The 14,237-nt window shown below is 33.0% G+C and overlaps 1 protein-coding gene across 1 annotated transcript in view; it reads left to right on the top strand.

The window, feature by feature from the left end:
• The first annotated feature begins 8,903 nt into the window (after positions 1–8,903).
• LOC120625896 (cAMP-specific 3',5'-cyclic phosphodiesterase) overlaps positions 8,904–14,237 on the top strand; it is a 504,305-nt gene continuing 498,971 nt past the window's right edge. Inside the window, exon 1 of the mRNA XM_039893163.1 lies at positions 8,904–9,043. The gene's annotated coding sequence lies outside the window, so the exon portion shown is untranslated. The remainder of the gene's footprint in view (positions 9,044–14,237) is intronic.

The following is a 14,237-nucleotide window of genomic DNA, read 5'->3' on the forward strand; positions in this document are numbered from 1 at the left end:
AATTAAGCTTAATTTGCTATACTCCGCAAAAGCAGGAGAATCTGTAGCCGCGTAGTCACGAAAAGCAGGTGTAATTTAAAATTTATTCAATCCATTTTCTCCACACCGAAGAGATCTTCGGAAACGAACCCTCTACGCACGTTTCGTTCTGAAACCGGAGCATCCTCAGGAGATGTTGACTTACCAATGAATAATCACTAAGCGAAATTGTTGTTAAATGAATGTGCTAAAAATGAATTTGTAAAAATTCTAAAAATAATCTTAATTATGTACGTATGTAGGACATATCTTTTTAGTATGGAAATTATTATAAAAAAGAATAACATACGAATAAAACGAGTATTCATAAAATATTTCTAATGTTTGACATAGGCTAGGTACTAGAGTTTCTAAGTTCTGTTTTTCAGCAATGGAAAAACTTAATTTTCTTAAATAATATTGCGATGCTGTCCACCAATCCGTACTAGGCCAGCGTGGTGGACTACGGCCTTAACCCCTTCTCATTGTGGGAGGAGACCAGTGGGCCGGTAGTGGGTTGATGATGAAGATTGCGATGCTGAAAAAGTTACCCTGTTATTACCGAAATTATTGAATAAATGATTTGAATGAATTAATTGAGAGTAACAATTCGTTTCTAAGTCGTAATAGCACAGTGGTTAGGAGTTTGGCTTTACTTTCATTAAGCTGAATGAGCCCTGGACCGCAACTCTAATTTTTCTAAGTTATGTGCGTTTTAAGCTATTAAATATCACTTGCAGGGAAACTTGCATGCCTGAGAGCTCTCCATTATTTTCTAGGAGGCGTGTGAAGTCCACCAATCTGCTTTTGACTAGCGTGGTGGTCGTACTACGGTCTAAGCCCTTCTCATTGTGGGCGGAGTACCCACCCTTCTACCCTTGTACCTTTTAGTGAGCCAGTAATGGGTTTATGCGATGATGATGAACAAATAACATCTATTCACGAATTAGATAGAAGAGGAAGATAGGTATAATTTATGTTAGGTAATAACAAGGCAACTCAACACTACTGACGTTTTTGGCTACACGTAAAACCATGTCCATTTCGCACTTTATTGTAGATTAGGTGCATACATAGATGTTGAACCAATTACAGATAATATGATAACAGCAATATAATTCTGGGAATCAGCTTTTGAGAATGCACAAGCAATTGAATTGAAAATATTGTCAAGTTATTTTACATTTTTTCACGAATCAAATCCATAATACTTAGACGTAAGAAATAATATAAGTTAATGCTAGAATGTCAAACGTGTTAAGAATTAATATTAAAATAACATATGATCAAAATTCTTGATATGATACAGGGGATGAAATACCTACTAAGTTAATTAATTCCTCGTAATTATACCACGCGAGATTTAAAATTAATGATTCCCGATTTATCCCTTCATTTGTGCTTTATGATATTCCTCCTTTACCACGCAGTATTTCATTTAATGATTTTTCGATTATCTGTCATAAGAATGACCAATTTAAAGATCATTATGCTGAACCAGCCTTTTAGTTTTAATGACTTGGCTGTAAATGGAAGTTTGAGTATGAAAACTAACTTGAAAAGGCCGTTGGTAATGCGTTATGTTTTAATATGCTTGAATTCAATAATAATTTGGAATTGTCACGAATCGGTTCTGAGAAAAAGGTCTATAACATGCTGGCCATACTATTAATTTAGTTATTTCTTACAGATTAAATTGGATCCATTAGATCCCCAAAAATAATGAAAGTTATCCGGATCATAATATTATAAAACAATTCTTTCGTATTATAAGAAAACTCAATAACAAAATTCTATTTTGTGATTATATTTTTCTTTATTTCTTTTGTAATGTGAACTTCGAATGACAAAAAAACTCATTAAAGAAATTGACTGATACTTGGCTGGTTTTATTTTACAAAATGAAAATACAATATCTCCTGAAAATATAAATAAAATCTCATATTGTATTCAAGGCTCCAAACTACGATAATGTTTTTTGTCTTGTTCAGAGCGTAATTCCTACAGTGTATTTTTTGCTTTACTTACCCTGATTTCGAATCTTTCTATCGTTTACTCAGGCGACTATTCTAGAGTTATACTGCACTGACTTTATCAAACAAAAATATGTACATACTTGATTGATAATTAACCCCAGAGAAGTTAAAATTATCTACTATCATTCGTACATATACATAAAATGAATTTCATGAACGAATAATTATTTGAAAAATTAGTACCTACCAAGGTGACCGAGTTTTGATTAGGTAAAATCGTATCTTTTTCGGGAAAGGTAGGTAGGTAAGGTCAAATAAGGTATTAGTTTTTGTAGAACATGCAAACCGGAATTTAATGAACCTACATTTCAGGATGACTTGTATAGAATTTGAAGAACGGTAAAATCTTACATACAAATATAACTAAAGTGCATACCAACATATTTATTAATTCATAGTAAACGAGCTCATAATGCGTATTAGTCCTTATTCAATTGCATACATACGCAAATTGCAAATTGCACTGTCGTAGAAACATCTGACGTCAGCAGTTCATAAGTCTTATTGAGAGCACGTCTTTACCATGAGGCAGTTAGCGATGATGGCCACAAAAATGACTGCCAATTGAACTACCGAGCGCTCAATGAGAAGTAATTGATTGTATGCCTCGATCATCACTCCAAACATGTCCCTCGCAAATAAAATAGCATTATTGTATATTTCTATCACCTATTGTGTACATGACATGAAGGTCGACTTTGATAATGTCAACGCTTTTTCGATCACAACGGTTCGGCTAATAATGTATGGCTAGGTGATATATTATTCGTAACATTTAGAATCTGTGGCGACAAGGAGTACGCATTTGTAATGAGGAAGTCGGAATTTATTGTGATTTTATCTAATTAATTTGTAACTACATATGACGAGATCCGTGGAAGGTAGATCGTTAGTTTTCCGTAGAGCTGCTACCAACCAACATAGACCAAGAAGTTTAAATTTGAAGCGGTAATCGGGCAACATACCTCATAGAACCCATGGATGTTGGACATCTCGAGAAGTTTTACCGGAAAACGCGGCAAAGGTTCATAAACAAAATCGAACCCGTTGCAGCTGAACACAAGCGGCACAAGACCACGGTGTATGAAAATCTCTACAAAAGACCTACATTGCCATAAGTGGACGATAAAAGTTTAGATGTTGGTATTGATGACGACGACAGTCCTCAATATATCCTGAACTTTAGAAATTTAGATCGTTGTGATGCAGGTTTAAAAGCGACGTAAACGATACCGCAGTGTAATGTGTAAATGTGATAGTTGTATTATGTTCTCTTATATAATTAATCAAACCCCTGGAGATAATAATTTAATTTATCGTTTAATCAATTGATTTATTGAACTAGGAGTTTAATAGTGTTAATTGATGTTTATTTAGTTATCACTAAACTTAACGTATACAAGTAGCACAATACTGTCAATATTACCTATGGTACAAGTTTTTTTTTCAATTTTTCTTCTTTGTACTTATGGTATAAATGGTTTGAGTACATTTAAAAATGTTTATTTAAATTGGAAATACAATAACAATATATTATTTTAAAAATAACTCCATGCAAATAAGAAAGTTTTATAAAATGGAGGCAATAAAAACGATTTAGATTAAATAAATCGTTTGTGAACAGCAAATTGGAACAATTTCACACAAAAACTACGTCTATATTTTATAGTAAGCACCATGTACCTTAGCGAGTGGGTAACGAACCATTATTAAATTGACCTTTTGCAACCAATGCTACAAACATGTCACAAATAATGAACATTGCTAATTTCTTTTTCTATTTATGTTTCGTACAGTTGAAAATACATTGTAAACTGTAAATTCAAACATCTTGTAGTATCGTAGTGAATCTTGCTAGTGAAACTACTTTTTTCTTAAGGAATTATTTTCTAAGGCTAAAAAGTTCCTCTTATTTTTTAAATTATTTACTTGCGATATAAAATGCCTTATGTTGGCTTTTTCATAAAATTATAGGTATATGGGTTCTCTGGCCTTTTTTTAGATAATTTAAGGCCATCTTTTAATGCTTTTTTTATGCGACGAAGTGTTTAATTCTTTGTTTTATTTGAGAAATATTTGTTCAGAATTGTCAGCTAATTTCCATTCATTTATAATACTATTGATGCTAATATCTTAAACTTGGAACATTGCGTGACCAATAATATAAAGCAAACGTTGTTGGGTAATTACGAGAACATAATTTCAAAAATAATTATTTATAATTGTCTCGTCAAGACCGTAAAATGTTTTCATGTTTTGTGTCCTAATATTCACCATAATTTTATTGAAATAAATTTTATTGAATTAACGCTCATCGACCTTGAAATTTTTACATAAGAAGAAATGGTAATATTACTGTAGCAACTTTACGAGATACAAGCAAATAAAAAGAAACGAGTAAACAGATATATAAAAATAATGTTTTCATGACGTACATTATAATGAAAAGAACTTTATAATTTTTTTAGTCTGTCTCTGATATAGTTTTTATGTCGTCGTCATAATCATGTACTTTTAGAAACTTTCCATGACTTTTCGCCATTGGCAGATTACTACTTAGAATTAATGGAAATGAGCCAGTAAAAGATAACAAAATCATTACAAAAGATGAACACTTTTTGCTTAACTCTGGTCTATGGTAGAGTAATCGACAGTCCATTGTTTTTCCCGCTTATGTTTGTGCGACTTGTTTGATTTCTTTCTCGCGTCTTTTACACCTTTATTATTTTAAATTATTGAGCAAAGAGGGTAACTTTAAGTTTTTGGAATAATCTCAGTCCAGATTGGTTTACGTAGTTTACGTAGTTTAGTACTCCAACTACAACAATGAGCTACTCTGAACTAAACTACTCATATTACTCTGAACTATTCTAAACGCGTCACGACTCACTCTCTCTTCGTAACGTCTGATGGGTGATAGCATAAAGATGCCTTATTTTAATGCCGATTAGTATCAAACATGTTATTCTTATCTCGACACAGAAAAGACTACCCTAATCCCAAAGACATATCTGCGCAGTCGTAGGATTTTATCTTGACTATCAGTTAGAGCCATTGCCCTGGTAGATAGATTAACGTACAAATTGTATTTGACATTTATAGTAGTTGCGTGATTGAGGTTTATCCCTGAATCATTTAAATAAAATGGGGAAATAAAAATAAAATAAAAACGCACGACGATCACTGACTTGTGTAACGCCCCGATTTTATCCAACGTGCAAAGTCGACCAAATAGTTTTTAGGTAAATTAAAATATAATAATAATACTAATATATCTTATGACTTACAGCCGGTATAGTATTTTAAGAACCTATCGAAAAGCTATACTTACTTTATCTATAAAATATTTTATACATTAATAACTTCTAAAACCTAATAATTTAAAATCGTTATCTTTATTCCATCCGCATCGTGAGTAAAAAAGGGGAAAAATGCCTTACGGTTTTAACTATACAATGACATATACATCATTTATTTTGTTTAGAGATTAGCAGCGCATCAGCAGGTGTTTTCGTGCTGTAAAATTATAGACGTTGAAAAAGAACGATTATCATTCATCACGCTCTTTCATGTGAACCGTCGGCTGCACGTTCACATACGCTATTATAAGAAATACCTTCATACGTTACAACAAACAATCGAATCGTCATGTAATTAAAATATAATGAACCTATAATTTCATTCGAGACCCCATTACATGAGGCGTCCGTTTCTATTTTATTGTTTGCGGTGATACCATAACGAATTTTAAAAACGAAATCATTTTTTTATCGATGTCTGTAATCATATCGCACAGCTTTTCGTGGATAAGCGCAATTATTGGAACTCAACATTTCGTGTCTATGAATATTCAGACTTTGAATGCGGTCATCCCTTTGGTGAATTATCTAATGTTGCGGCCCAGTTTTCTGCCTTAAATTACATAGAAGACAGGATATTCAGCTATGAAGCTTCTGTTTCAAAAAAATATTTGATACGATAAGTTTTTTATAATTCAATTTAATTCTTATACGAAACTGTTAGAAGTGTAATTTGAGTTTGTTTACAACCATTATTTACCCATTTTTACGTAAAATGAAGGCTTTGTAATAAGTAAAATTAGATATTAATATAAATACTTTTAACAATACTATTTCGCTAACAAATATAACTTTGTTAAATTGACAAATAAAGTTGAAGTACTGTCCCAAAACTATTTTCGATTAACCCTCAGTCGTCCAAAAGTTGTCCATTTATTAAAACGCTATCTGCGTCATAGGCCCGACTGACATTTATTTCTGGAGACTCTGGAACGTGGATTGAGATAGCTTTTATATTTCTAATGATATTGAGAATTTTGATCACATATTATAATATAACTGACTCTGTTTTTTATATATAGGTATGTATACATATTCTATGCCATAATTAGTATAGTATTATAAATTTTGTGAACAATACTGATCAGTTAATTATATAGGTATTAGACAATCAAAATGTGAGCATAAAGTATTATTTCTGTTTCTCTATACCCTTATTTGATATTATATCTGACGAATTAAAGGCCTTATTACATACAGAGTTCATTAAATGTTTAAGGCCCATTAAGATTTTAACGTAATTATAACTTAGATATTAATATAGCGTAAATAATCATAATATTATAATATAATCTGATAATTTTCATAAAAATGAATTTCAAGGTGTTTGCAGTTGTCACGAGCGTTAATTATTAATATCAGAACTAATCCAGTCAGGTTTAAACATATGTCTTTACTACTCAAAGAATATAGCGTTTCCAAGACAATGGTGGTCCAAATTACGTTTTTTAATGATAGCCATTCTGAATTTAAAAAGCAGCAATTCTTACTCAACACAATTGTCATAGCAAAACAAGTGTTGGTGAATAATTGAAGCTTTTATTGGGTTTAATTTTGAGTACAGGACTAAACTTGCACAAAAATGGAGAATATTATTAGCTAGTTACAAAAGTGTTAGAAAAGTTAGTTAATTGTATCTCATTACAGTGTAAAGTGAAATTAAAACTGTAAAGTAAATAAAAATGTACAAACTATTCAAATTATTTTCGACATTAGTTTTCGCTTTTAATGTTTTAGCTAAAATGCTTAAAAGGCAGCTAGATCTTGCTTTACGGAGAAGAACTTATTAAGATAAACATAAAAGAAAAACGTTAGCTAAATTAAAATATTCATTCCAATCACAATCATATTCGTATATTGTTATAAACCTAAATGAACTACTCAATACCAACAATACAAGTAGCTCAGAGATTTACGAGATGGCGTTGTTAAAATGTTTTTTTAGAGTAAAATTATAACAATTCGTTTTAGAAAATGAACTTAAACAGAAAAACATAAATGTAGTAGCCAAATTAAAAATTGTTATAGTCAACAAGAATTGCTCGCTTAAATAAATTAGATGTTCACACGAAATTAGTGCAGTAATAGATAGCGGTTTTATATAAATTCCTCATAATAATGATCCGATGACACTGAAGCAAGCACTTATTTTTGACATTAATAAATTCAGTGGGAAATATCTATAGGTCTAATTGGGAGTCTGCCAACAAATACTTGTAGATCATCTTTTCATCACAACTGCTAGTATAATGCACTTTGATCTATGTCGTGAGGTAGAACGATAGGTGTATTTTTACCTTAATACGGAAGAGTGATGTTGCAGTCTATGTTTGTTTTTGTTCCCTCAGGTTTCCCTAATTTTTGATAAATGAGGCTGTGTTGGCTCGTAACTAAAGCTGTATGACGTCATACAAAATCCAATATGGCGGCACACAAAAACACGCGTAGTAAAAAGATATAATACAGGTGGTAACAGTATGGATTTTAAACATATAGTCATATTATTTGAAATAAAATTAATCATGTCTATTATTCCAAGACCAAAGATAACTTAATATCACAAAATCAATTTTGCGTTTTAGATCTATATCACGGGATATGTGCATTTCTCCGTTACATGAACTGTATCTAAGAATAATTTCACATCATTTCGTTGTATTGTTGTTCCGTGACCGAAGGACAAACCGACAAGCACACACAATTTTAAAGAGTAGGTTATAGATTACTTATTTGATTCTAATACTTTTTTTTTGTATATAAAAACCTTGTAGGTGATACGTATATTCTATAACAAAAGTGCTCAAAGCTTGGCGACCGACTAAAGTTGGCTCAATATTTTTTTTATAACAGCCAATAAATTATAAAGAGTTATAAAGGTCGATTTATGTTTCTACTTCTGACGGGTTTTAGAGCCTGCTGCGGCAGCTATAATTATTATAAATTTTCAGCGTTTTCTCCTTTTATTTCATGGTCACGTAACTTATAATACCTACGTAACGTAACGTACTTATCGGGCACAGGTGTTATTATTTCGTAAATCGAATCTCGTAATTATATTAATGTTGTTAATATATAAAATATACTTATAAAGCGAGTGAATCGATAGCACGAGTATATCGTTTGTCATAAGGCTATAGAAATGCCGAGTATAATAAAGCTTTATTAGCAGTGAAAAATGTTATTGTGTGTTGACTTTTGATTAGTTTGTTAACTAAGTTTAATAATAACAGACTGAATAATCACATCTCTTAATTACAAATATCAACAAAAATCTCAATAGTATGATCAGACTGACATATCAGTATAATTATCTTCGCTACTTCCAAGACTGAGCCAGACTTCTTTCGAAACTTCTTACGCTTTACAACGTGCCAAAGTAGAACTAGTAATTTACTGTAGGTAAGCCAGTGATGGAGAACACGAATGGTGTTTACTAAGTGCAGTGTCTGTGTGGTGGAGTGCCCGTGTAGTGTGAGTGTGGTGGGTCGCAGGGCGCGCACGGCACCAAGGTGGTGGGTGGGGGGTTGTTCCGTTGCTGCGTGCCCTGGTGCGGGGCGCGCGCGGCGGCGCCCGACGACGCCGACTATGCCCTGAGGGAAGGCAGCCCTCAACTCTCTCACGAAGAATACGGTAAGAGAACTTTTCCTTCTAAACTTTGTAACGATCTTTATGTTTTAAGTCCAAAGTTTATATTTCTTGAGTCCCAAAACGCTTAACTGACTTTGTTAAATTTGAATCGATATTGATACAGAACTCTTTGAAATTAAGTTAGTGATTTTGTAAACAAACTAACTGGAATAACAACTTTGAAGTTGACAGAAGCAGAACAGTTTTTAACATTCCTAGGTACATTCGATAGTAGCTTGATTTTTATTTGAAAGGAAAAGGAGCTTTCTGGTTATCAAAATTAAGTATAGTAGAGTTTTACGGGATGCAACAAAGTTGGTTACGTTTTATGGGATTAAGAACGAATATATGCCCCAATTCACAATGTGCTGTTATTCTATGTATGAACTTATGTTAATAAAAAAGATATATTAATTCATTTACTGACTGACTTATGTTATAATACAGAATGTTTCAATATTGTCATTGGATAGGAAATATATATATATAAGATTTAAATTTAAGCATTAAAATTTTCTTATAACTGTAATTAACATATTTGGAGCCTTAGAGATGTTACGTATATTATAATCGTTGTAGATAATGAGGTGGTAATTTAGGCCAGGTGGTAATGAGGATTAGGATTCAAAAAGGATAGCTAGTTGATAATATTAGAGATTTAGGAGACGATAATATAGTAAATAAATCCTACTAATATTATAAATGTGAAAGTGTAAATGTTTGTTACTCAATCACTCAAAAACGGCTGAACGGATTTGGATGAAATTTGACGTGCATGTAGCCTTTGACATCAGAAAGAACATAGCCTACCTATTATCCCGATTCCTTCAGTAGTTCCCGAGGGAAAATTTTAAATTGTTTACGAGCTAAGCCGCGGGCAGACCAGTTTTAAATTTGGTATGCATGTCAGACATGTATTTTCTACACCAAACTTTCAAATAGTTCCCCTGGTTACAATAAAAATTGTTAATGAGCGAAGCTTTAGACCCAATTCTGAAGTCCCCGCAGATGAAGTCACGGGCAGAAGCTAGTAAAGAATCATTAAATGAACTTAGGTGTTAAAGGTATGCCTCGTAAAAAGAAAATAATCCTATGTCCATTGTTTGCAAACAAACACCACACTTTCGCACTGTCGGGAAATGTATCATTCAAATCAAATTGATGATTTATTGCTTCATGGTATCATATCATGGTATCATCATCACGTATACTTATTGAGAAATTAGCTAGACAAAGTACAATCGGCGCGGCTGTCTTATCGCTAAATGAGAAATCCCTGCCAGACAGCTGGCTTGACAAAGGGTTTAAATTACAAAATACATAGTAAGTACGTAAGGGATACTGGACTGAGCCTTTATTGCGATTCCACTTCGACATTTATCAATTTCCAATTTCTTTAGAGAGTGATCGCTGTCAACATTGAAGCTGATGTCAGAAATAATAGTACGTCATTGTCCAAATGGTCCCCGGAAATCATCGAATTCCGTGACGATGACGATCATCCTGTTCTATCTTGGATAGGGGTAATTTGGGGATTTCCTGATTTTCCTCTAGGGTTGCACACATCAATGCAGGGCGTACGTGGACCATCTGTCGTGTGATCCGTCCTGCAAGCATATAGCGATGCGATTAAGGATTGACTAGTATTTGTACTGAGTGTGTACATACGTAATTATTAACCACATCCTCAATTAGTGTATCTAACTTTAAAAAAACATAGGACTTTTATACTAAATTCCAACTACTGTTGTACGCCTTAAGAGTGAGATTTGGATAATATATTATGTTAACTGATGTCTATACTTAAAAGAAACCAAATTTCTAAACTTCAGGTTTGTAGATCTAATAGACCTAATCAAAAACAGAACTTCCATACAAACTTCCAACCCCTATCTCACTCCTTTAGGAATTTTTCAAAACCGTTTCTTAGCTGATATCTACGGCCTAAAAGGAACCTTCCTTTCAAATTTCAACTTATACTTCCTTACCCAGAGGCTTTATAAGTATAAAGCCTCTGAGTAAGGAAGTATATCCCTCAGATGTCGTGATTATTCAGTAAGTTAGTGGGTTTCTCTTTTATATATTTAGATGAGTATATCCTGCATGGCATGGGCAGGAGACAATTATCTCCCTGAAGAAAGGATAAACATTCATATTCTCCCACAGTTTTATCAACTCTCAGAGCACCGGCGCACAAGTACAAATAATATAAAAATAACTATGTGTAATTATAAACAGCGGTAAACTTCTCCTATTCCATGTTCCCGTACTTTAGCAAGTGGACACGTTAATTATATCCCTTGTCAGGGGGTATAATCGGGGGATATAATTTTTGTCACCTGCCTGTGCTAGCCCTGCTAATAAAGTATATGTACCTAGGTATATAAAGATAGAAGGTATACGTACCTAGTTGATCGAGGTGTGTCTTTACAAATTAAAGCGAATAGACAGATTAAACAATACGCTTTAGCAAATCCTCATTCAACCACTATTGGTTCGGATTGATTAGACCTAGTTGGATTGGTACTTGATTCTGGTTTAAGTACCGGATTACTTGAGTAAATTAGCTCTATTAAATGGCTTTCGTTGATTTAAGGCACAACAACACACATAAGATAAATATTTTAATTTTAGTATTACCAAATTACAGATTGTCTTAAATTCAAATTCAATTTTAAAAATTCTTTATATGTGGGTCTATCATACGCACTTATGAGGCGTCCATAGATAGGTTTTTGTTGACATAACGTATGAAAGATGATGTTGATAACTATGTTCGCTTTTTTATGGATGAGAATGTGAGACTTGCGAAAAATAAGATGGTTTATTTTATTTCTCGCATGTAGAAAGAAGAAGAAAGAGAGTTAATTGCTTTATACGTGATATGCATTATATATATTGTACAAAGTGTATAATATAAAGCGTTTGTTGATATTTTGTCAGTATCATAATATGTAGAATTGTATTGTAACAATGATTTTAATTAGAATTTATTCAAGTCGTGTCACTTCTGTCACTAGTACGGTTCTATACACTAAATTTATGTGTGTTTTTGTGAGTGTGTGTGTAGATTTGCCTGTCTCTGTGTGTGTGTGGATTAACGCTAATGCAAGTTTATGTTTATGTGTGTGCGTTACAGTGTAGCGGGTATGTTATGTGTGTTCTGAATGAACCCATAGGAGACTTTTTAGCCCGGAAGATGTAAGGATTTCCGTGGAATCGTCTTTATCTAAGCCGGCGCGATCCAGCACTTGTACGATAATAGGAAACAATAACCTCTCCATTTGTTCATGGGTGTAAATAATAAGTAAGTAAATTAATGTATGTTGCACATTGATGGGTGATCGTTGTGGGTATAATGGAACGATAAATCTTGGGCCTTTGTCTAGTAGCGTAAAGCTATCGGCCCCGTCTCCGTTTGATAGATGGCTGCCTTTAAGCCGAAGGCGCGAAGTCTGTTGTTTAGATGGCCTCGAGCACTTCCTATTACACGCTCGAAGACAGAAGCGGCACACACTAAAAGCTAATAGAATATGTTGCAGATTTTGATATACGAGTACTATATGTCATTCGAGACTGCTATGACCTAGTTGATAGCAATTGCGATTGTCATTAAAGTAATTTTCTTCTATTCTAAGCCTCTTAATAGCATTTTAAGTACAGTAGTTGTATATTCCGTTATAATAACTTAAAGGTATATATATTAACTTGAAGCTTAAAATAGACTAGTGTTTTGACCGCGATTAAAGTACAATCCAACTTAACATGTCTGTAGCATCTTTTTATTTGGTATATATAGAGTTGTAAAATATTTTTTTTACATTCGAAGACCTGAACTTTTAGTGCAGTAACAAAAACAATTTCAAATTAATAGTGCTTCAGTATCTCTTATTTAGTATAAAGAATTGATCGCCATTAAAATAGTATTTTCTTTCATTCTATGCCTCTGAACTTTTTAGTACAGTGGGTATTGGAATACGATACTGTACTGTTTAAACTTCTTCATTTAGTAAAGTTTGAATTAAACTCTAAGCTGTGGTAGCTTGTAAAGAATTCTTAAAATATTTGGAAACTGTTATTTTACAACTGTATTAGCTAAAATCTAGGCGAACTTATTGGACTATTTTAAGATGTAACGTCGCGTACTTATTGACGTTTATGTTTAGGTACGGCATAAACTATTAATTTTATGATGGCGTGTTAGAAATAAATGTATATAAAAGCATTTATTTGTAAAGATAAGCGATAAAATTAATTAATATTTACCTCTACAACAAGATAAACTAACATACGAGTGCATATTTGTTTTAACTAATTGTTTACACGAATTATGAAACAGAATATAGGTATAGCAATACTGATAAATAAATACGATGACATGATTACCAGTTTGAATACGTAGTAAACAATAGAACCTTTATACTTAACCACCATTTCAACGATCTTTCTGGCGCAGCGGTGTGCGCTGTGGTTCTAAGCTGGAAGTTCCGGGTTCGATTCCCGGCAGGGGTATTTGGAATGATACATTTTTTTTTTTTTCTGGTCTGGTCTGGTGGGACGCTTCGGCTGTCACTCGTTACTATCCTACCGACAAAGACGTGCCGCTAAGTTATTTTGCGTTCCGATACGATGTCGTGTAGAAACCAATTAGGGGTATGGTTTAAATTTAACTGGTATACTACCTAACAGTTTATCCAGCTACCATATTAGACTGCACCATCATCACGTACAATCAGGTGAGATTGCAGTCAAGGGCTAATTTGTAGTGAAAAACAAAAACTTAACAGCAACTGGTTCCATCCTAGATAAAACATGTTTTTCACTTTCTTTTTGATTTAAAAGTCGATTCTTACGAAATACCTTTTACTACCATTCCTCTCTTTTGCGTTAAATAGAACTATGTTACTCTCCATCTTTTCAACAAACTCCATGCCAAAAATCAAGTTGATTGATTGCGTACTAAGGGCGTGAAGGAAGGACAAACAAACAAACACATTTTTGCATTTATAATATAAGTAAGAATGTCTCTGAGAGTGTGTAGATTAACCCTAATGTGCGCTTCTGTATGTGTATGTATATAATACTAGAGTACCCAGCCCGTTTCGCCAGGCTAGATTTTGCTTTATTTTATTATAACAATAAACTTCATTAAATTTTTAATTTAAGTCTCATAATATATTAAATCATTTATTTCTCT

The sequence above is a fragment of the Pararge aegeria genome, chromosome 8, assembly GCF_905163445.1.
Source record: "Pararge aegeria chromosome 8, ilParAegt1.1, whole genome shotgun sequence".
NCBI classification, from domain to species: Eukaryota; Metazoa; Arthropoda; class Insecta; order Lepidoptera; family Nymphalidae; genus Pararge; species Pararge aegeria.